The sequence below is a fragment of the Mytilus californianus genome, unplaced genomic scaffold, assembly GCF_021869535.1.
Source record: "Mytilus californianus isolate M0D057914Y unplaced genomic scaffold, xbMytCali1.0.p SCAF_11, whole genome shotgun sequence".
Lineage (NCBI taxonomy): Eukaryota > Metazoa > Mollusca > Bivalvia > Mytilida > Mytilidae > Mytilus > Mytilus californianus.
Window position 1 is genome coordinate 12,939,498 of NW_026262593.1, and position 23,859 is coordinate 12,963,356.

At 33.1% G+C, this 23,859-nt stretch overlaps 1 long non-coding RNA gene across 1 annotated transcript; it reads left to right on the forward strand.

Moving 5' to 3' along the window:
* The first annotated feature begins 3 nt into the window (after positions 1-3).
* Positions 4-23,484, forward strand: LOC127719581 (uncharacterized). Its single transcript, XR_007990382.1, has 3 exons — positions 4-469; positions 1,204-1,533; positions 23,149-23,484. It is a non-coding gene; the product is annotated as an uncharacterized LOC127719581 (long non-coding RNA).
* Positions 23,485-23,859: the final 375 nt, after the last annotated feature.

The following is a 23,859-nucleotide window of genomic DNA, read 5'->3' on the forward strand; positions in this document are numbered from 1 at the left end:
AAAATCTTCAGTCGTGAGCAAATAAATGCTACAAGAATGGCAATCATCATCTTAGAAATCCTGACCAATGCCTTATATGACCTGTTAATCTCTGATTGTGGTGGTTTCTCCGTTAAACAACGAGAAGAATGTGATATAACATATTTATATGCACAACTACGAAGGAAAAACAAGCATATTCCATGCCATGGCTGGGGTCGTAGGTGGTCTGATATTCAGAATTCTAACATTCTGATTGGTGACGATATAGAACGCATTAGGTTAAACCGAAATGATATGGCTCACTCGAAGAAGTTCTCGTTGGATGACAACAAATATTATGATCTATGTGGTATATTAGAGAGAGTTCTTCATCGTTTAGAAATATATAACGGGAAAGGAAAGCTCTACACAGACGAAATGAAAAATGTGAAAAAGAAAGAAACAAAATCAATTGACTGGCAAACTTACCAAAAGAAAATAACTTCTGGTAAGTTAATATATGTGGGGGGAAGGGTTATGAGTTGTTGGTTAATGTGAGTAACATACTCCGTACAGTGATCGTTTCCGTTCCGGAACTATTTTCCTTTACTCCATCAATTAGTGCAAGTAGTATGCGGATCGGAGCTGGAACTGTCGGGGAGATTGTGAGAGAAAGTCTTTTCTTGTATTTGAAACAATTTTCATAGAGTATACCTTATCTTCCAATTTACATCAAAAAGAATGCTTTTTGTGATGTAGAATGAAAAGATGTTCATTTCAAAATACCGAACGAAATTTTCATTTCGCAAATTTATTTCTCATCTGATATGCTCATAGGGATTTTCTCATCAAAATGTGCCAGAAGTTATTTTGAGCTATGTGACCGTTGAGTGCAATTCTATTGATATATCTAATGTGAGTGATCAATATTATATTTTTTTCATTCCAATGAGTTTTGATTGATCTTATGAGATGATACTAGGTTGCGAAGTGTCCTTCAGACATTTACTTCTCCTCTACCTTTTTATTTAAATAAGCCCGATTTGAACTTCTTTGAAATAAAATATTTGAATTTTTACTTTGTCAATATGTCGTTGTTGGTCTCGAAATACATATAGTACATGTAGGAATTAAAGCTTAATATGTAATTTATCATCATTAAAACATCAAACATTAATTTCCATTGAACGGTATAAGTCTGGAACCTGTATCTGCATGTTAATTTTTTTCATTTAAACTTAGAATTTCCACGACTGAAGATGAAGCCTTCGTTTGAAGTGAAAGTCGGTGGCGGATGCACACTTGAATGTGAAAAAGTAGTACCGTTGCCCAATGGTTCGACGGTGTATTGGGTTAAGGAGAAAAACTCCAAAGTAGTAGAGCTGACAGTTGATGAGACTACATCAAACAAATACAAAGGATCGCAATTCGATTACCCATCACTTAATATATTTTGCGCAACAAAAGAAGATGAAGGACACTATTCCTGTAGAATACGATACCCTAAAGAGAGCGCAGAAAGCATGGACGAAAATATTACATGGCCTAAGACATGTTTACATGTGAATAATTGTAAGTTCAAAGTTATCCACCAACAAGAATATAGATATACACGCAAGCAACATTTAAATGCACATTACACTTTAAAAGCGCCATTGCAATATGCATGTGAGTGCTTTTTATAGTTCGCTATCGATAAGAGTTTTGCTCATCGTTAAAGGCCGTACAGTGACCTATCGTTGCCTATATCGACATCATTTGGTCTCTGATGAATAGGTGTCTCATACGCAATCATACCATATTTTCTTATTATTTTTTATTAAACTTCAAATTTTAAAATAACCACGACAGAGCATTGAAAGCCACTAATAATTGATAGTATTTATCATAGAAACAAGGCGTTTTCAATAACCAGAATACCAAGCAAAATTTAAGGTCATGAGGGAAACAATCTTAAAACATGTTAAAGGCTGTACGGTGACCTATAGTTGTTAACTTCTATGTCAATTGATCTCTGATGGAGATTTGTCTCATTTTCTTATTTTTATAAGAATAATGTAAAATACGGAGATGTACATGATAGCCACGTCTCTGAGGCGTTTTATATTTGAAATGGCCACTTTACATACTCTATTATTTCGTAATGTTAAGCATGACAAAGGTCTTCCCTTGTACAAAACATTAGGCCTTAAAGGGGCATTTGCTGTCAAATTCATGTTCACTAATTTGACTAAAATTCTCAAATTTGGTTAATAACATACTAAAACGTATATTCAAATTACAAAAAGTCTAAAATAAACCATTACCAATGTATGGACTCAATATTATGTATCAGCAGTTCGTGCGTATTTTAGTCTAGACGTCATCTAATTAACCATCGAGATTACTTCCGAAGAAACTACCGACGGTCATAAAACCCGATATAAACATAAATATAAATAGATAGCAAGCACGTGCGATTGTTTTTTTTCTAGTTCTGTTTTATTTTATGCTATAGGTTAAACAAATATGTTAATCATCGTTTTTTCCTAATATGTCTGTTGGTTTTGTACGATTGTCATGCGGTGAGGGGTTTAGATAGCTTTAAAATCTGGTTTAATCCACCATTTGTCTACATAAGGAAATGTATGTACCAAGTCAGGAATATGACTGTTGTTCGTTTGATGTGTTTGAGCTTTTAATTTTGCCATTTGATAAAGGACTTTCCATTTTGAATTTTCCTTTTGAGTTCGGTATTTTTGTTATTTTACCTGTTTAAGAATGATTTTTTGGTGGATCGAATATGTCAACGAAATGGTTCATCCTTGTATCATTTTCAATGTTGACATTCTTTTCCTTTTAATAGCTGAGCACGCATAGTACCTGAAGCAAAAAAAAATCGTATTCTAATATTTTGTCTTAATCGTAGATATTGCCCCTTTAATACACCAGCCTCGAGTTGTTTTATTCGAATGAGTTACACCAATTGGTCCGAGGTCAATCGGCGTAAAAGACGTCATCGAACAATTGATTATTATTGTGACATTATAACAAACGTTTTGTGACATAGGAAATGTACGGGAACGTGCACGAATTCGAAAGTCGTCTATGAAAGGTTTAGTTCCTTTTTTAAGTGTTTTATCATTATGTTGTTCCTCAATATTTGATACACTGATATCGATCAAAATTAATTAAAATAAAAAATAGCCTAAAAACGTTTAAAAGTACTTGCTTAAAGCGGCAAATGCGTCATTTTAAGTCGCTAGTATTATCAAAGTTTGATTGTTTGGTGTAAAGCTTTTAATTTCCTTTTATGTGGAAATATGGTAAGTTTTGAAGACTTTATGCTGAACTGTTGTTTTAGTTTTATTCGATTGCTGTGTTGCTCTCTGGCTGACGTTGATTCACAATTACTTTTGTTCATAGTAATAACTTTTCAAAAGATTATGTGGTTTACCAATCAAAAATCTTTTTTAAATACTTAAATGATTTTTTGGCGAAAATATGTCATATAAAAAACTCGCAGCAGTTATTTACTATTGTTCAAAACGCCTTTTAAATTAAAGAAACCAAGAGATAAACCTGTGGGTATCATAAAGACGAAGCCAGACCATATGGTCGTTTCCTGATACAGGAATACATACATCACGACGAATCCAGGATTTATCAAAATCGTCACTATTTGGAACAGTATGCATTTGTTTATTATTTTTATTAGACAATACATCTTCCGATGTATGATCAAAGGAGGATGCATTCCTGAGTTAAAACACATCGCATCATTCAAATAATTCGTGGCAGGGAATGCAAAACGTGTTCGATTTGGATTACAGTTACTCTTTTTCATAAACCAGCTTTTTATACTAGAAGAATATTAATGAAATCCGTGAAAAGCACACCCATAACAGGTGCATGAAATGATTAACTGCAATACGATTTGGCTACACTACCAACAATTTGCCTAACGTTTACATGTACATTAAATGCCGCTATATAAATAGTACTTTTAGGAATCATAACTATTCAGTACATTAAATGCCGTTATATAAACAGTACTTTCAGGAAACATAAATAATCAGTACATTAAATGCCGCTATATTTACAGTACTTTTAGGAAACATCGCTAATCAGTACATTAAATGCCGCTATATAAAAAGTACTTTTAGGAAACATCACTAATCAGTACATTTATTTATATATCATTTTTAGTAATGTTGAGAAAAAATTGTTTTCAGTACTGAAAATTTCGGTCATTTTTCAGTACTGAAAATTTCAGTCACTTTTCAGTACTGAAAAGTTCAGTCACTTTTCAGTACTGAAAATTTCATTCATTTTTCATTACTGAAAATTTTAGTCATTTTTCAGTACTGAAAATTTCAGTCATTTTACAGTACTGTAAATTTCAGTCATTTCACAGTACTGAATATTTTAGTCATTTTTCAGTACTGAAAATTTCAGTCATTTTTCAGTACTTAAACTTTTTGTCATCTTTAAGTTAAGCTGAGTTTAAGTTCTTCTACACATACAATATTAGGTCAATGTCAGAAAAATATAAAATGTTTGTATGAGGCTGAGAAATGGGGGGGGGGGGGGGGGGGGGAGGGGGCGAGGTTTTACTGAGCACTCCCCCAGTTTTGTGCCGAATACAAAAAAGTTTATATCTTTGACCTAATATTGTTTTTATACTGCAACTTAAATTAATACATTGATAGCTTTTTAAATCGTAACTATTATATAATAATAACATAAATATCAAACTTATTTTTATCCCCTAATGAACCCCTGATTGTGGAGAAAGTGTTCCATGATGAAATTGACATTGCACAAAATATAGAAATCAACGACAACGGAAGCCCGCAATAGAACGGTGTTTTAATCTTTTGCTGACGACAACTTCAAAATCTACTCAGGACCAGGATTCTTTAAGGTAAAGTTACGAAAAGTAGTTCACATTTCATTTGGTTAGTATGGTATGGTGGTCATGAAGTTTAATATGGTGTTCAAACTTGGGGCATTTTAGTTGCGTGCAAGACAAGCCCGCTCTGGGACAACTCGGACCGTCTCAAAAAAAGACAACTCGGACCATCTATAATGACAACTCAGACTAAGTTAAGGTATAAAATTAAACTTTGGAAGAAATAAATGATTTAAGGAAAAATAAAGAGTCTGAAGGGAAGTATCTAAATTGATACTTTTTTTATTCCAATTTTGAGCATGTTGAGTATATATAAAATTATAACGTCAACTAGGAGCGTGTTATTTTGTTCTTCGGTAGAGAGCCAGAAGAGGTCCGTTTCTGTTTTTTTTTTTTTTTGGCATTGGGAAGATCTTCTGGCATTCTTCTTCCTCTTCTTTTTTAATATGTAGTTTAGACGGCAGAGACACATAACAAACATCGCGTCGCTTAGTCTAAATGACAATAATAGATTTATAGATGCAGAAATGATAAAATATGAGATGTGTGATAAACGTGTTTATGGTATGGCAACCTTAGTAGGACACTATAAGGACAACTAGCTGGATAAATAATAAAAACACACGGATAATAACAGTAAGGGTACGACCTTTTGATATTCTAAGGAGGGGAATTGGGCAGGAGGATCTTCTGCGGAATTTTTTATTCATTTAAAATTTTTAACTTGTCGCTAAGCATGCTTATTTTTTCCAGCTCTTACCAGGCCACCATATTCGTATTCAAAATCCTCCTGCCCCGCCCCCCCCCCCCCCCTCCTTTTCCCAAAAAAATCAAATGATTTTCTCCTTATTTAACACGAGTTTAAATTGATTGATTGTTGTTTGTTTGTTTTTAACGTCCAGCGACTAATATTTCATACATGTTTAGACAAGACGCGAAATTAAAAGTCATGTATAGAATATCAAAACACAAGTAAGGAGATGTGGTATGATTGCCAATTAGGCAACTATCAACCGGAGTTCAATGAAGTAGCGTTAGCAATTATAACCAACCGTGCGGCCTTCAAAAATAACAAATACCCATACAGTATATCAGTTATAAAAGGCCCCGACATAAAAAATGTGAAACAATTAAAACGAAATAAACTAACGGCCTAACGATATATAACAAACCTATTCTAAAAAAATCAAATATGAGTCGACAGATATGAACAAACAATAACCACTAAACTACAGGCTCATGATAATGTGGCAGGATTCAACATGTCTGTGAGCGCTCAACCCATCCCTAAACGTAGACAGTGGTGTAATAGTACAACATAAAAACAACGTGTAAAAGTCAGTTGCAATTGGATTAACCCAAAAGATCGGTACGAGACACATCAACAACTAATTAACATTAACTAAAGATGATAAACGTGAAACACCGAAATAAGAGTATTTGTAGTAACTGAAAACTTGTTAGAAGCCAATTAAAACCAACATATAAATCATGATCTTCCAGACTAAAGTATCAATCAGTGGCGGATCAAGAAATGTTCATAAGAGGGGTGGGGCAAGAGGAAACTCGCTCTAATCATGCTTCAGTAATTCCCTATATAATCAACCAAATTTTTCCCACAAAAGGGGATTGGGCACCCCGCCCCCAAAATCCGCCTCTGTCAATCATTACATACACAACAAACGGATTTAGTCATAAACAGTCTGGAAAACGCCATTACCTTGTATACTTGTACCTTGAAAACATATACATTTGTACGATCAAGGTTCTGGAAAAGTGGTGGTCCGAAGGTTTTGACCAGTAGATTTTTCTTCAAGGACCAACAGGGAATAACGATTTTGAGAACTCTGCAATATCTTTTATATACAATTTCTAAAGGAAAGATGTCCTTTTCGGTCATATATATACCAGTAAAATATTGACAATTTTTTGTATAGTTTCAGATTATTTCAAAAAGATAAATAGTCTGAGCTTTAAGCCGTATTTGTTTATCTTAATTAAGTTAGAAAAATATGGAACGCCATGACTGTCTTCTGGTGTTGATTGTTTAATATGTTCGGTGCTTTATGCATTATGTTCAGTAGTATTTATATAAGGTTCAGTAGTTTTCATATTCTGTTCAGTAGTTTTGACAGTATGTTCAGTATAGTTTTGACATTATGTTCGGTGCTTTGGTTATTATATTCAGTAGTTTCATTATTATATGCAGTGGTATTTAAATTATGTTCGGTACGTCTGACGTTATATTCAGTGCATTTTTCATTATGTTCAGTACCATCGACATTATGTTCAGTAGATTCAATATTATTTGCAGTACATTATGTATTACCTTCAGTGGTCCCGGTTTCTTTATATTCGGTAGATTATTCATTATGTTCAGTAAAAGCATCAGTATTATACTTGGTTCAATGAACTATATGTTCAGTAGTTGTATCATTATGATATTATGATGATGCAGTAAAAATTGGGAAATCAATAACGGAAATTGTCAAGAAAAAAACGAACGCGGACATATTTGACGGACGTTTTCTTCATGGACACTATTACGGAATGGAAAGTAATGGAAGAAATGGAAGCAGTTTTAAATTGGTTTGTTTTACGTTTCCACGTTGGCAATCTTCACAAGGAAAAAATTACTCCTGACTTAATTTGTAAGATGGCATGATTAATTGATTGTTGTTTTCTGAACGTATAGTGGCAAATATTTCACGCATATTTATGACGGAGAGAAGCGTTTTTAAACAAAAAATAAGAAGTTGCATGCATTGTCGTTGATACACCATGACTATAGAGAGACGACAAAAAGACAAACAGCAAAAATAAAATTATATAAAAACATATTCTACAGCTTTTGTATTCCTAGAAGGTAACACTTTTTGTTGGTTGGATTGTAGCATATTAATCTCATGCACCGACTTACCGACTTTTAAGAGACCACCAAAAATCTCCTTCTGGATATTCTTATTGTATTCTGCATCCTACCCCGCTAATAGGCGCTTAAATATCAGATATTTATTTGAAATAACCCAAGATATATGAGGTTGTGGATGAGGTTTACAGAATAGAGAATAATGCCCCTACCCCATAAAAAGAGAAGGTACGTGGGCAAAAAATAAAGAAAAGAGAATAAAGGGGTGCTTTAAAAAAAAATTTTAAAACTTTGGAAAAAGGTAAAAAAAAAAGTGATTACAGAATTAAATGATTGACAGAATAACTAAACTTTTTCTGCATACCGAATTTATTATTGATATGGAATGAAATGTTGAACTGGTCGTAATCAGAACTGGTTAATTGATGTTACCATGCAAATTATGTACATTCGATATTTTCCTCGAAAATCACGATCTTGCACGAGTTAACAAATCTTGACGTACTATTTCGTCCACTATTGCAGACAAAGATAATCTTACATTCTTCTCCTGCATTGTGTCAAAAATTATTACAACAAAGATAAAACAGTTCGTGATAGAGTTCAGACAAAAATGACAGCAAAAAGCTCTGCAATAGCAGAAAAACTAGAAAACAACTAGTCATAAATTTCATACATTCAAAGAGCTACATTGAAATTTATGCTGGTATGCAAGGTTATAGAATGAAAAATTGTACAAAGTGCTACAAAAAATGAACATTGAGTATCAGTATGATTGTCATTTTAAAATCATTTATTAAGATTTTTAATCTTCCAAATTCAAGCTGTATACACAAAAACTAACTAGGTCTAGGTGTAAATATGATTACAATAGACTGTCTATTAGACAGGTAATGAATATCAAAATACAAAGTGTAAAACTTTAATTATGTGCAAATTTTCACCATTTCTGTACAGTTATGGTTCTTATTATTTTAAAGTAATGCATAAAACATAACCCCTTTTGTTTAATAAGAGACTAGAAACTACCCAAACCAATAACTTAATATCTGTTCTTGAACAGAGCGTTTAAAACATATTTCTGGATTTAGTCTCTTGATCCACCAAAGATAGCCAGAATGAAGAGGAATATATTGACAATATCCAGATACAGGTACGAGGCTAATCCGTGTTACCATGAATTATCATTGATATGGTCATATTTATGAATCAACTTTCTCTATTCTGTAAACCTCATCCACAACCTCATTTATCTTGGGTTATTTCAAATAAATATCTTATATTTAAGCGCCTATTAGCGGGTTAGGATGCTGAATACTACAGGAGTATCTGCAAGGAGATTTTTCGTGGTCTCTTAAAAGTCGGTGCATGAGATTAATATGCTACAACCAACCAACAAAAAGGGTTACCTACTAGGAATACAAAAGCTATAGAATATGTTTTTATATTTTATTTTTTGCTGTTTGTCTTTTTGTCGTCTCTCTAAGGTCATGGTGTATCATCGACAACGCATGCAACTTCTTATTTCTTGTTTGAAAATTCTTCTTTCCGTCATAGATATGCGTGAAATATTTGCCACTATACGCTCAGAAAACAACAAACAATCAATCAATCATGACATCTTACAAATTAAGTCAGGAGTATTTTTTTTCCTTGTGAAAATTGCCAACGTGTCAACGTAAACCAAACCAATTCAATACTGCTTCCATTTTCATTCCATCCCGTTTAAGTGTTCATGAACAAAACGTCCGTCGAAAATATCCGCGTTCGTTTTTTTCTGAAAATTTCCGTTATTGATTTCCCAATTTTTACTGCATCATCATAATGATACAACTACTGAACCAAGTATAATATTGATGCTTTTACTGAACATAATGAATAATCTACCGAATATAAAGAAACCGGGACCACTGAAGGTAATACATAATGTACTGCAAATAATATTGAATCTACTGAACATAATGTCGAAAGTACTGAACATAATGAAAAATGCACTGAATATAACGTCAGACGTACCGAACATAATTTAAATACCACTGCATATAATAATGAAACTACTGAACATAATAACCAAAGCACCGAACATAATGTCAAAACTACTGAACATAATGTCAAAACTACTGAACATAATGTCAAAACTACTGAACATAATATGAAAACTACTGAACAAAATATAAATACTACTGAACGTAATGCATAAATCACCGAACATAGTTAACAATCAACATCAGAAGACAGTCATGGCGTTCCATAGAAAAACATTAAGAAACAATATCACGTACACAGCGATTTCTTCCAACCATTTTTTTGTCTTTACACTTATATAATTACATCAATGCCAAAACAGAGAACACTATTAAAGTCTTGTCTACCAAATGAACTGGCGTAACTAAATTTTCTAATAAATTATCGCAAACTTCGTTTATGTAATCTAACATAAAAAAAAATGTGCTATATTCGACGGCAAATTGTATTGTTGTTTTGTAACTTCTTCATCAGAATATCTCCTGAATAGGTCCTGATTCATTATTTTGAACTATTCACTAGAAGACAATCTGGAGATATACAAATTGACCAATAAAACACGCCCTAGGTCCGTACATGAAGAGACGTATGTCTGTCTGTCTGTCAGTCAGTCCAGCACATCAGCGTTCGACTCTTTTTTTCTTCATGCTTCAAGATATTACATTTGGTGTATTGTTTTATCATGACAAGTTACAGATCAAGTTTGAATTTTGTTCCGGTCGGATGATTTTGTGCAGAGTTATGGCCCTTGGACAGAAAATTCACTTAAATAATTTCCTCACCTTTTTCGTTATGCTTGAAGATATTGACTTGATATTTTTTATATTCAATGTAGTTTAAAGATCAAGTTTTTAACCGGTAGGGGACTATATATTGCCATGCAATACTCACAGATGCTTGTTATTTCTGTTGTTTGAAAGCTGTATGAGAAAATATTTTTTGCAATGTTTCGATAGATTCTCTTTTTTTTTGTTTTGTTACATTACTGATTGTTGTTCAATTTAATTATTATGACAAAATGAATACTTTAATTAACAGATTAATTAAAGGGCACTAGCTACGAGGTATATAAAAAATCTAGAATATGATTTTTTTTTTTGTTCAATCATTAATGAAAGTGAAATAGTTAAATAATTATTCGCTTTTAGCAGCCAGTATAGTTCAATTTTGTGATGAAATTGCCTCCGTTGAAAGTATGCAAACATCCCCTCTTTTTTCAACCCTCGAATTAAAATTAAAACCTTGCTTTCTAACCGATCTTTTCATGTGGCGGACCGGCAACTTTCTTTATTTATCGAGAAATTCTACAGTGCCGTTATACACATGCATGTTGTCTGCTTGGAGTCCCCGCCCGAAAAGAAAGAAATAGCCTAACTCCAAGATAATAAATTCCGGAATCACGTGATGATTTTTGCAACGTGGAGCTTACATAAGAATAAATACCGAATATGGAAAGTGAAACTACAATTCAAAACATGGAGTCTGAAGGCGGGCACATAGAAGAAAAAGAAGGGTTTTTTTTTTGGCAAAGGGTGCCGGGGCAATCTTCTCTGTGTTCAAAATATACATGAAATATTTGCCACTACCCCTTGTCTGTTCTATAAATTCTATCTGTTACTTGAAAAAAAATTAGATAAATAGGTAATGTGTCCATGCGACACTGATGATGCCCCCGCTTGCATATCATATAAAGTTATAAAAGGACATTACTGAGGAACAATTAAAGTGATACTACCTAAGTTTGTACTTGATCCGAGTTTTGTCGTAATAAGTATTGTGTATAAGTTACATACCATTTGGTTTAGGCAATTTAAACTTAAGTTAAAGAATGGAAACAAAAAATTCTCATATTTTTCATTTGTAAAGGAGCATTACTCTAAAATGGGTAGAATGACGCCACTCAAATTCAAACTTGATCTGTATTTTGTTGTATTTAGCATTGTGTATAAGTTTCATAACATTTGGTCGAGGCAAACTAAACTTAGAGAACAGAAACGAAAAAAAGTCAGCTTTTTTAAAAAAAAAATTTGGGGCATTACTCTTGAACGGTTAAGGTGACCCCACCAAAATTCGATCTTGATCTGTGTTTTGTGTTAATAAGCATTGTGTATAAGTTTCATAACATTTGATTGAGGCAAATGGAATCGAAAAATTTAGCCATTTTTCCAATTGTAAAGGAGCATAACTCTAGAACGGTTAAAGTGACGCCACCAAAATTCTAACTTGATCTGTGTTTTTGTGATATAAAGCATTGTGTGTAAGTTTCATAACATTTGGTTGAGGCAATCTAAAGAAAGAGAACGGAAACGAAAAATTCAGCAATTCTTCCAATTGTGAAGGGGCATAACTCTAGAACAGTTAAAGTGACGCCACCATAATTCAAACATGATCTGTGTTTTGTGGTAATTAGCATTGTGTATACATTTCATAACATTTGGTTGAGGCAAACTTAAGTTAGAGAATGGAAACCAACTTTGGGACGTACGGAACGACGTACGGACGGACAATGGTAAAACTTAATGCCCCCTCTGCTATGGCGGGGGCATAAGATAAAGCTAATTTAACCCCTAGACTTATTTTATGCATCAATAATAAATTAATAAAAAATTAATAAAAAATTGTATCCACGTAATACAATATTTATTTTTATTATGTTTTGCGAATTCAGTATTATGCGGAAATGATGTTGCCATCTAAAATTTATCATTTAATAACTTATATAGTTCAAATCCTCTTTGAATAATAAATCTTTGAGTTGTCTTTATAGATGGTCCGAGTTTACTTATTGGTGGTCCGAGTTGTCTTATTGACGGTCCGAGTTGTTTTTTAGACTTTCCGATTGGACTCGGTCCGACTTGTCTCCGGGTCAATTGTCATGTATTCTGTAACTTTACTACAAGGGTTCTTTATGGTTGCCATGGTCAGGGTTGTTTAGTTTTAAGGGGACAACTATTTGATGTTTTTTTTGGGGGGTGGGGGAATTTTTTACGAATAGATATATTCATTTTGATCTGTTGCTACGCATGCTTATATTTTACTGCAGCAAAGTTACATTTTTACTTTGTACACAATTTAGTTCCTGCATTTTGAGTTGCAGAGAATTAATTTTCCTCATGCTCTGGGCATGTTGGGCAAAATCATTTCTTTCAACTCTTATTAGTCCACGGAAAAGGGTGTAGGGAGCATCAATGTCATTTAGCAGAGGGTCGAAATAGACTTTATTGAAGTTAATTAAAAAAAAGGAAAATAAACTTATTTGATTACCTAATTTAAACAGGTAGCTTGGAAATATACATGTGTATAAATGGGTTTTGATTTTCTTATTCAATATATATGTAAATGGGTAGGGACTTTCACATTAATCAATTTAGAGATAACTGTATTTGACGCTTTGCGGACGTCCATCGGTAGTTTTACTGTCGCAAATTTAGTTTACCTGGCGACGCGTAGCGGAGACATGTAAACGGGTATTTGCGACAGTAAAACTACCGATGGACGTCCGCAAAGCGTCAAATACAATACAGTTATCTCTATTCTAATGCAAAATAAACAAATTATTCAATTTTAGTCATTATTTCAGTGTAAAATTTTCATTAAACGAAAATTCCGCGAAATGATGTTATCTTCTTTTGCGCCTAAACTTAGGTGACGTCATAGGTGTGCTTTCGGCATCAAACGTAAACACCGGGCGTTTTCTGGCTTCTTGTCCGCTTCAAAATGTAATGAAATTGGATGAAAAGAAGATTTGTAGGTCCAAATGTGAGTTTATTTGCTTATTATTGGAGAAATTACATGTCAATATATTCCGGAATTCAAAATGTCGGCTTTCTTAGTTACAGACAGGGAGATAGAGAATTTTACGCTTGTCGTCATCCAATCAGAGCCATTGATACACAAGAATTGCATTAGAATATATGAACGGGAGGTGTTATTCAAACTCCAACCGGACGTCTCAACTCTGTACCCAACTTTTTAGGTTGAGATTCCACTGCGAACCAACCAGGCCAAGATATGAACAACTTTGGAATTAGTACACTTCCCCATATAATTCTTATGTCACAATGCTTATGTTGTTATATCACAGAAAAAAAAACCCTGATTGTTCAAGTATGTCATTTATAATCGTTGTAATTCATTCATACAAAAACAATTTCAGATGGGTGAATTTATAAATACATGAAAATAAAATAGCATAAAAAGGTAGAGAGGTTGGTTCCTGTGTCTTACATACGATATAAGATATATAAAAGTATAAAATCCAAACAATTGGACTGCTACAAAATAACACAAATATACAATAAACATTACAAATATGTAGCATTTACAAACGTGAAAAATTAATTTTAAAAAATCTCAGTTTTTTTTTTTGTTTTTTTTTTATTCTTTAACTCTTTTCTATCACCATAGGCTACATGCGTCTCCCCCAAATTAACATGTAAATTGTTATGTTAAGAGCTGTAAAAAGAAAAATGCTATGAAGAAACATAGGCAAAGAAAATCTGACTTTTGATTTTAAGCCCTTTTATTTACGGTCAACTGCAACAGACAATATTTATGTAATTGTATACATGTCCATGCTTTGTACATTTGGCATGCAGAGCGAGTGAAAAAAGATTGAACGTTTCATTATTTATGGTCAGAATTCATGTAATATATATTTTCAAGTGTGATAAGTCAAGTTTCTCTAATTCTATGGAAATTTATCCCTTTCCGAACCCATTGTATATCAACGTGTGGTTGCCAGTGATCTCAGAAGATGACTGGATGAGTTTAAGGGTCGTAACCTTTCTCAGCTCACTGGATGAATCAAAATATACTAACAGGTGTTAATGAAATTGACAAGTTTATGGAAAGTGGAAGGCACTCGAAGGGGATTTTAGTTTAGCAAAAAAGGAAAATTTATTTTTTAATCATTAGAGAAACAGATTCTTACATAGTTACTCGTGGATTATCGGATTTATCCAATCTCGATAGTTAAATTATAAATTTTAAAGTCCTCGCCGAGGCTCGGACTTTAAAATTGATAATTTATCTATCTCGATTGAATAAATCCGATAATCCACTGGTATCAATGTAAGAATCTATATTTATCTATTTCCAACTAAATAGGTGCCAAAATATTTGATCAATGGTCGTCCCCTTATCGCTATTTGAGATTTTGTTACATTTTACTTATAGACTTCAATCATGCACACATTGCTTTTTTGTGTGACGTTCAAAATTTTTTCTAATATGAAGGTAATATTGGGAAAAATTTAGTTGATTATTTAGGGAACCACTGAAGCTTGACTGGAATGGGCCCCCTCTTAGGGCTGTCAATGCCCCCCCCCCCCCCCCCCCCTTATGAAAATTTCTGGATTCGTCACTGACATCTGTTAACCTATTTTGGGTTGAAAAAATCTTTTTTGCAAAGTCTGTAACTGTTTAAATATTGAGTTGATACAAAACAGACTAAAATTCATCTTTTATTTCCTATTTAAAGGTTCCAAAATCAATCAAAAATCTAATACATGTACACATGTACTTTGACCTATAATGGTTTACTTTTACAAATTGTGACTCGGATGGAGAGTTGTCTCATTTGAACTCATACCACATTATAAGTTATCTACGTTCATATCCGTAGATATGGATATTTCAATACCCTGAAGTATCCAAGTACACCCTGAGGCGCAGCCGAAGGGTGTACAGGGTACTGAAGGGTGTTAAAATATCCATAGCTACGGATATGAACGTAGATAACGAATTTATCCCCGGTCTTAGTCTAAATCTGGCGATTTTTAGAGAAATTCGACCACAAAGTTAAACGTGAAAGCAACGTTTTTTTCATTTTTTAAATATCTTTTATTGAAATTTGGGAATTTGACATATTTTTTACGGGGTGTAGGGTACTACCTTTGGTAGAACCCTACAGGTAGACAAATATAAGACGTTTTTAAACTAGAGACAGAGAAACTGAAATGGGTCGAATTTGGCGCGCAATGTTGTGAGAGTTATATCATAAACGGTGTGACGTCAACGTGGGTCATTTGCATAGCTAGGTCAGTAGTACCATTCATTGACAATGTGGCTGCATAGTGATGCATTTACTAAAATGAGTGCAAATAATCGATATAATAAGATAAAATCATTAGTGGATTAAATATTTAATTATACAGACATCATGGAAAATCTACAGAATTCGATATTTCATAAGGAACAACCATGGAACTAAGGAAAACGCGCGTGAAATTCCTCGATGTAATGGGTAGCAACGTCCGGGGATATGGGTTAGCAACACCCAGGGGCTATGGGCTTTGTAACGACGTGCGTTAACCAATCAGAATCCTAGAAATATACTAAGCCGGGGATAACTTCTTATATCCATGCATGTAAACACGCATTTGCATTAGGTCGATTTCTAATCCTATGCAGCTCATATATAATGATATGATGTCATAATTACATGTTAATACATGCACATATTTCACAAGAACGAAAAAAATGCTATCTTTTTGCAGAATTCCTTTCGTGATCCAGAACTTTCTTTATAACATTGACTGCAGCCAAATAACAGCAAATAAGAGAAGCTAATTCTTTACTTATATTTTTTACAGAATTCCACCAAATATAAAATTAAAGTTGTTTTACTTTTTATTTTCAATCCAGATTAAATGTTCAAAATACGTTTACATACATATCAAAGTTGATGCAAAACAAGGAAATAAAAGAAATTTTACAAAATATACCAATTTCTTCATGCTTTGTTATTGTTGGTATTGTAACTCAACAAATGTGAACTGACTTTTATCCTGAACACCAGTCTTTAAACCTGCATGTACATAAAATTGAGAATGAAAATGGACGAATATGTCAAAGAGACAACAACACGACCAAAAGAGCACATGTATGTAAGTTACAATGTTAGGTCAAATTTAAGGTCAAAGATGGTAACTTCAAAACTTGCACTTAATTTGGGACCAAATTTCCACCTTAGTGACACAATTCCTTTGTCATACAAGAAGGTATTACATTTATAAAAAACCATTTAAAAGAAATGTTTGTCATATTTTTTAGCCCACTTGGCCCAAAGGGCTAAAAGAGATATTCATAAGTTTTTGTCCGTTATCATTGTCCGTTAACTTATCCAAAATTGTAAAACTGTTCTCCTCTGGTATACTAATGAGCCAAATTATTTTACCAAACTTGGGAACAATAAATCATCATTGGGATATCTAGATTGAAAAATTTGTAAGGGGATCCACAGAACACTGTATCTCACCTGCAATTGCTGCTGTTAGTGTAAAAGTGGGATGTTGTCTTAAAAAGTGAGTATATTTATCAGTATTAAAGTACAGAATTTAAAAAAAATATATATGTAAAATTGAGAATGGAAATGGGGAATGTGTCAAAGAGACAACAACCCGACCATAGAGCAGACAACAGCCGACGGCCACCAATGGGTCTTCAATGCAGCGAGAAACTCCCGCACCCGGAGGCGTCCTTCAGCTGGCCCCTAAACAAATTGATATATATGTGTATACTTCAATTTAACCCCTTAGCTAGAGATGGATACCGCATGCTTTGTGCGTGTTCAATTATTTAAATGAAAAGAATGTCAACATTGAAAGTAAAACAAGGGTAAATCATTTGATTGACTGATTCGATCCACAAAAAAATCATTCTTATACAGGTAAAAACGATGATTAACATATATTTTTTATCTATAATATGAAATTAAACAGACCTAGAAAAATCCAAATGCACGAGTCTGATATCTATTTATATCTATATTTATGTTTATATCGCTTATATGGCAATCGGAGGTGTTCGGAGGTCAACTCGACAGTTAATTAGACTAAAATACACACGAAACGAAGCTACATATTATCGAGCCCATACCCGGTATATTGTTTATTTTAAACTTTTTATAATATGGATAAATGTTTTACATTGTTATAAATCAAATATGAGAATTTGAGTCAAATCGGTGAACATGAATTTGACAGCTAGTGCCCCTTTAACTATGGTTTTAATGTATTGATAATAAAATCAATGTTATACCAATAACAAAAAATATTCATAGATCTAATTTAAGTGTGTAATTGGTATAAACTTCTGCAATGATAAATTATAAGTCAATAAAATTTCTTAATCTCACCCTTGCACATCTCAAAAATGCGAAATCTGTGTACTCATCTTTAAAAATTCCTTAGTGAGAACCCTGATTGGTAAGGTAGTATTTGATGATTATTTTACAAAAATTGTACCCTGAATTTTATTTTTAGATGGCAGCAACAGTATGAAGAATTCCAAGAGTCTAATGCGGTTTATGCATAACAGGATTTTATCATTGAATCAACATCTTACAAGGATATAACATACAAATGAATGCTTCAATGTAAGAGACATACAGTGGTGTATTTAAGAGATCAAAAGAACCTGTAATAACTTGTCATGAGTGTATATTTCTCTCAACCACAAGCTCTTTCAGAATATTATACAATTCAAATTAAAATTATTGTATGAACATTACAGATAAAGTCTCAAATTAGAAAATTTAGTTTTAAATGAAATAAGTACAAAACATTAAAATAACAAGAATTTTTACAAACTTTGAGTCCATTCCATGTTGTGGGACATGTAGAAAGTTTATGCATTAACCATTTATGTAGCTCCATAAAGGGGGCTGGGTCCCTGTCCCCCTTCCAAAAAAACAAAACAAACGCCTATGAATCCGACAGCAACCCATCGATAAAAACACCAAACAAATATCAAAAGGGAAACATGCAGTTCGTATACTTCATACATGTAGCATGCTCTCCATTGTGAATAAAATAAATAAAAACTAAATCAACAAAGAATTTTCCAAAAAACATATATTTTTTTATTATGTATTTTTGACACGAGACAACCAATGGGAAGGTTCCTACCTTGGTACTGTCTACAGGCATTTGAATAAAACTATTTTTAGAATATTAAGTTAATTAGTAGATTAACAAATTTTTCATAAAAGGATTAACATCTTTCATTTCTGTCTTTTGCAAGTAAGACTCTTTTTTCCATAGGTAATTTGTTTCAAAATTGATCAACAATAATACAACTATAATACAGGATGCGAATCATCGATGTACATGAAATTCTACACCTGTGACGCATTTGCTTGTCTTCTTGCTTTATTGTCGCTCCTGCGACATGCGAAACATACAGATAACAATCCTTCGGCGTAAACTATTTGTATTGTGCTTTATATTTTAGATGGTAATTGACTTGAACTGGAGGCTTCATACCTTGTGTACAGATGGCTTATATTACGAAGGTCTGTCATATGTCTGTTGGCCTTGACCTCATTTTCATGGTCAAGTGACTGCTCGAAAACAAGTTTCTATTTTTGTTATGTGAATTTCTCACTTACCTATTATGTGACCTACAGAATTAGACTATTTACCGGGTTTGTAATAACATGAGCGACACGATGGGTGCTACATGTGGAGCAGGATCTGCCTACCCTTCCGGAGCACCTGAGATCAAACCCAGTTTTTGGTGGGGTTCGTGTTGCTTAGTCATTAGTTTTCTATGTTGTGTCTTGTGTACTATTATTTGTCTAATTTGCACAGTTCAATGTTAAAATTTTGTTTTTTGTCTATTACTATAAGCAATAGATCAACTATATCTAGTGTATGAAATGATTTTAAGGTGTGCATGTCTGTCTGGCAGGGTTCATCTGACGAGTCACCTTGATCTTATTTTTTCATGGTTCATTGGTCAATATTTAATTTTCATGGTTTTGTCTGTTTCTTGTATAAGATAAGCAATAGCAAAACTATATTAGGTGTGTGTAATGATTGTCAGCTATACATGTCTTTCTGGCTTAAATTTGTGTATCTCACCTTGATTTCATTTTCATGGATCTTTGACAATGTGAGGTTTATGTGACACTTGTACTAAAACTTTATCCTTAGGACTATCAGCATAAAATAATTCATGAATAGAAGAGCAGGCGAGACATTTCAGCTTGAGCATTCTTGTTGCATCTTATATGTTATATTTTATACATTATTGGTTAGAGTTTACAGGACTGACTTTTATTGTTGAGGACCAAGAAATATGAACAACAAGATAGAAATATAGAATGGTAGTATGAACACATGCTCACTACCAAAAAGAAGAGATATCTATTTTCTAATTTTATGTATTATAAAAGATAGAAGGTATGCTAGATAAGCATTAATATTATCTAAAATATGTTCAGTTACTGTTAAATTCATGCGAAGGCTCGATTCGTGTTCATTTCACATTAAAAAAAAAATGCATGTGATAGCTCGATTCACCTTAATTTCATAGGTTGAAAATTTGTCTGTATTTTAAATAATTCTTTTACACCAACCGCTTTGGATTTAAGTGCTTTAGGTCAAGGACAAAAAAGTTGCCGTTTTTTGCAATTGAACACTCTTTTAGTTGTGACGTTAAAGATGAAGAAAACCGAATTAGACTTCATATAGTAATAGACTGAAATATCTTTGGTAGAAGGGTTACTGTTTCATGGGGATTTAACTAATATTTCCTTTTATATTTACATTATGTAGTTTAATTGGATTCTGCCTTACTACCCTAAACATTAGTCCAGCTTTTCATTCAAAATCTACTGCTGTCGAAATTCTTATGCAATATTAAAACCACACAAAGAACAAAAAGAAGCAAAGTTAACTGAAGGTTCTAATTTCTTGCCGTTGAATAGAAAATATCAATGTTGGTATTGCTGGTTTCTGGTTTAAACCGATAGCGAGCTATCTGAAATGCAAACTAATCTAAAGCATTATTTTTGCAGACGTTGAAACTCCCAAACATGCCAAATAGGTCTATTACAATAAAAAAATATATAAGGAAATGTGGTTATAATTGCCAATGAGATAACTATTCACCAAAGTTCAATTAAGTAGATATAAGCAATTATAGTCGACTGTACGGCCTTGATTAAGTGAGTGAAAACCCATACCGTAAAGTCGCTATAAAACGTTTAAACATGTAAAATATGAATATGAAACAATTCATATGAGAAAACTAACTGCCTAATTTATAACAAAACAATTTACAAACAACAAATATGACCGAAATGAAGAAACCACAACCACTAGACTACAGGCTCTTGACATTGTCCAAGGTTTATGTTATAAAAAAAGATCTTGAAATGTGTGCATATTCTTTTAAATTACTTTGAAATTATTACTGATAACAAACTGTCATGGTATCAGAAGAATGTTTTCTATCTATATGGGAAACGTGAACTTTATTAAAGACTTCATTGCAATGTAAGTGCTCCAAGAAAGTACCTAGTCAAAAATAGCTATGACCATGCATTGTTGCTTAAAGAGCAACAGTTTTAATATGGACGACTGTTTATATAACCTATATGTTTATTTGTATTATAAAAACAAGGAGATGTGGTATGCTTGCCAACTATCAACAACAGATCAAGAATACTATATATAACCATAATGTCTAACGTCAGACGTCGACAAAATCGGGTTAACCCGCCACATTTATATGCACCTCTGTCCCAAGTCGGACAAAGTCATGTCAAAGATATGTCTTTGTGTAGTTATACATTTAGTTGAATAAACGATATTCTGACATTGTGCTGTACAGCTAGATAACATCTTTTTTTTTGTCGGAGCCATTCAGAGCTTCATGTATGGTGTAGACTGCTAAACATTGAAGAACTGTATTGGTGACCTCTGTCTGATGGTTTTGTATTTGTTGCTTATGTGATTGAATTTGACTGTCTTTATGACAGCTCCTTTTCCGTCTTTCACACAAATCAACAATGAAAATATCATAGCGCACGGAAAGCTGTAAAAGTCTATTTAATAACTAGCGAAATTAATCGTAAGAATAAAAAAAAAACCCGCACTGATCTACGTCAAAAACATTGAATAACATCATTTATGACATACAACAAACAACGACAATCAAAAATGAGAAGTCATGGCTTGAAACAGGCACATAAAGAATGTGGCCATATAGTTCATAAAAAAAAACATCTTCAATGCATTAATGGGTTGAAATGAAAGAATACATAAAGCGATGGAGTTTTAAAATAAAATACTTGTATTTATCCCAAACCAACTTATGATATTTGTTGATGATTGATTGATTGTTGGTTGCTAAACGTCCAGTGGCAAATATTTCATGCATGTTCAGGATGAGAACAAGTTAACAATAAATACAACAGGTAGGTCTTGTAATTATAGAGTCCCACCGGGATGATGGTGGGGAGAATTTCGACTGTCACTGGAAAATGATAGTATATTGGATAGGGACAGAAATTTTGCCTTGCAACAGGCTACCTACGGACCCCTCGAAGAGTTGTTGCAAGGGTCCTAAACGTGCAAAGAGCTTGGCACTCTCTTTACACGAGGCATCGGATTTACCTCACCATTCGGACAGGACGTAGCTGCAAACTTGATACATCCCGCACAGCCAAACGGACGCCCAACTTTGGCAAGCGTTTTACTGCCGGTCGGAAGAAGACCAAGTGACCATATTTCTATTCCCTACTCACCCTTGGGGCTTATGATATTTGTGATAGCATAACCGAGATTTTTTTAATTAGGTCTTGAATATGACTACAACTTTCAGTACTTAAAAATGACTGAATGTTCAGAACAGTAAAATGACTGAAATTTTCAGTACTGAAAAATGACTGAAATTTACAGTACTGAAAAATGACTGAAATTTTCTGTACTGAAAGACGACTGAAATTTTCTGTACTGAAAAATGACTGAAATTTTCAGTACTGAAAAATGACTGAAATTTACAGTACTGAAAAAAGACTGAAATTTTCAGTACTGAAAAATGACAGATTTCTTCAGTACTGAAAAATTACTGAAATTTTCAGTACTGAAAAATGACTGAAATTTTCAGTACTGAAAAATGACTGAAATTTTCAGTACTGTAAACAACTTTTTCTCAACATTACTAAAAATGATATATAAATTAATGTACTGAAAATGTATGGGTAAGAAATGTACTGATTAGTTATGTTTCCTAAAAGTACTTTTTATATAGCGGCATTTAATGTACTGATTAGTGGTGTTTCCTAAAAGTACTGTTTATATAGCGGCATATAAAGTCCTGATTATTTATGTTTCCTGAAAGTACTGTTTATATAACGGCATTTAATGTACTGATAAGTTATGTTTCCTAAAAGTACTGTTTATATAGCGGCATTTAATGTACATGTAAACGTTAGGCAAATTGTTGGTAGTGTAATATAGTACGGATAACAATAGCAAACCTGTTTATTTAATGTGTCAATCATTTTTTTTTTTTACTTTTGATAACATTCTTTGTTCGTTCGTTTTTACACATTATTATATCAATTTATAGGTTAACATTTTCATTTTCATTTTTTTTTTAGAAATATTGTACAGAAAAGTGAAATATACGTGCCAAATTCAATGGAGGAAATCTGATGTCTATTGTGCAACATTTTGAATAACGAAGTCCATTTTTGCTCATTTAAAATGTACACTTTACATTCCACCTTAATGCATATTGCTTTTACATTTCATATTACCTGTATGTTTTTTTTAAAGATTTTTGTTTCGGCGGCGCCGGCGCCGGCGATGGCGTAAATTATTTGTATAAAGCTTATATTTCAGAAGGTAGAAGACCTGGGTGCTTCATACCTTGTATGCAATTACCTTATGTTAAGAAATTTCCGTCTGTCATATGTCCATTGTCCTTGACCTCAATGTCAACTACATTTGGTGTATGGAATGATTGTAAGGTGTACATGTCTGTCTGGCAGGTATCAAATGACATTGACCTCATTTTGATGGTTTATTGGTTTATGTTAGGTTTTTGTCTTTTGGTCTGTTATTCAAATACTATAAGCAGTATGTCAACTATATTTGGTGTTTGGAATGCTGGTAAGGTGTACATTGTGTCTTGCAGGTATCATTTGACCTTGACCTCAATTTCATGGTTCATTGGTCAATGTTAAGTTTTTGTGCTTTGGTTTGTGTTCAACTACCATAAGCAATAGGTCAACTATATTTGGTATATGGATAAGTGTAAGGTGTACGTATCTGTCTGACAGGATTTATCTGACCTTGACCTCATTGTC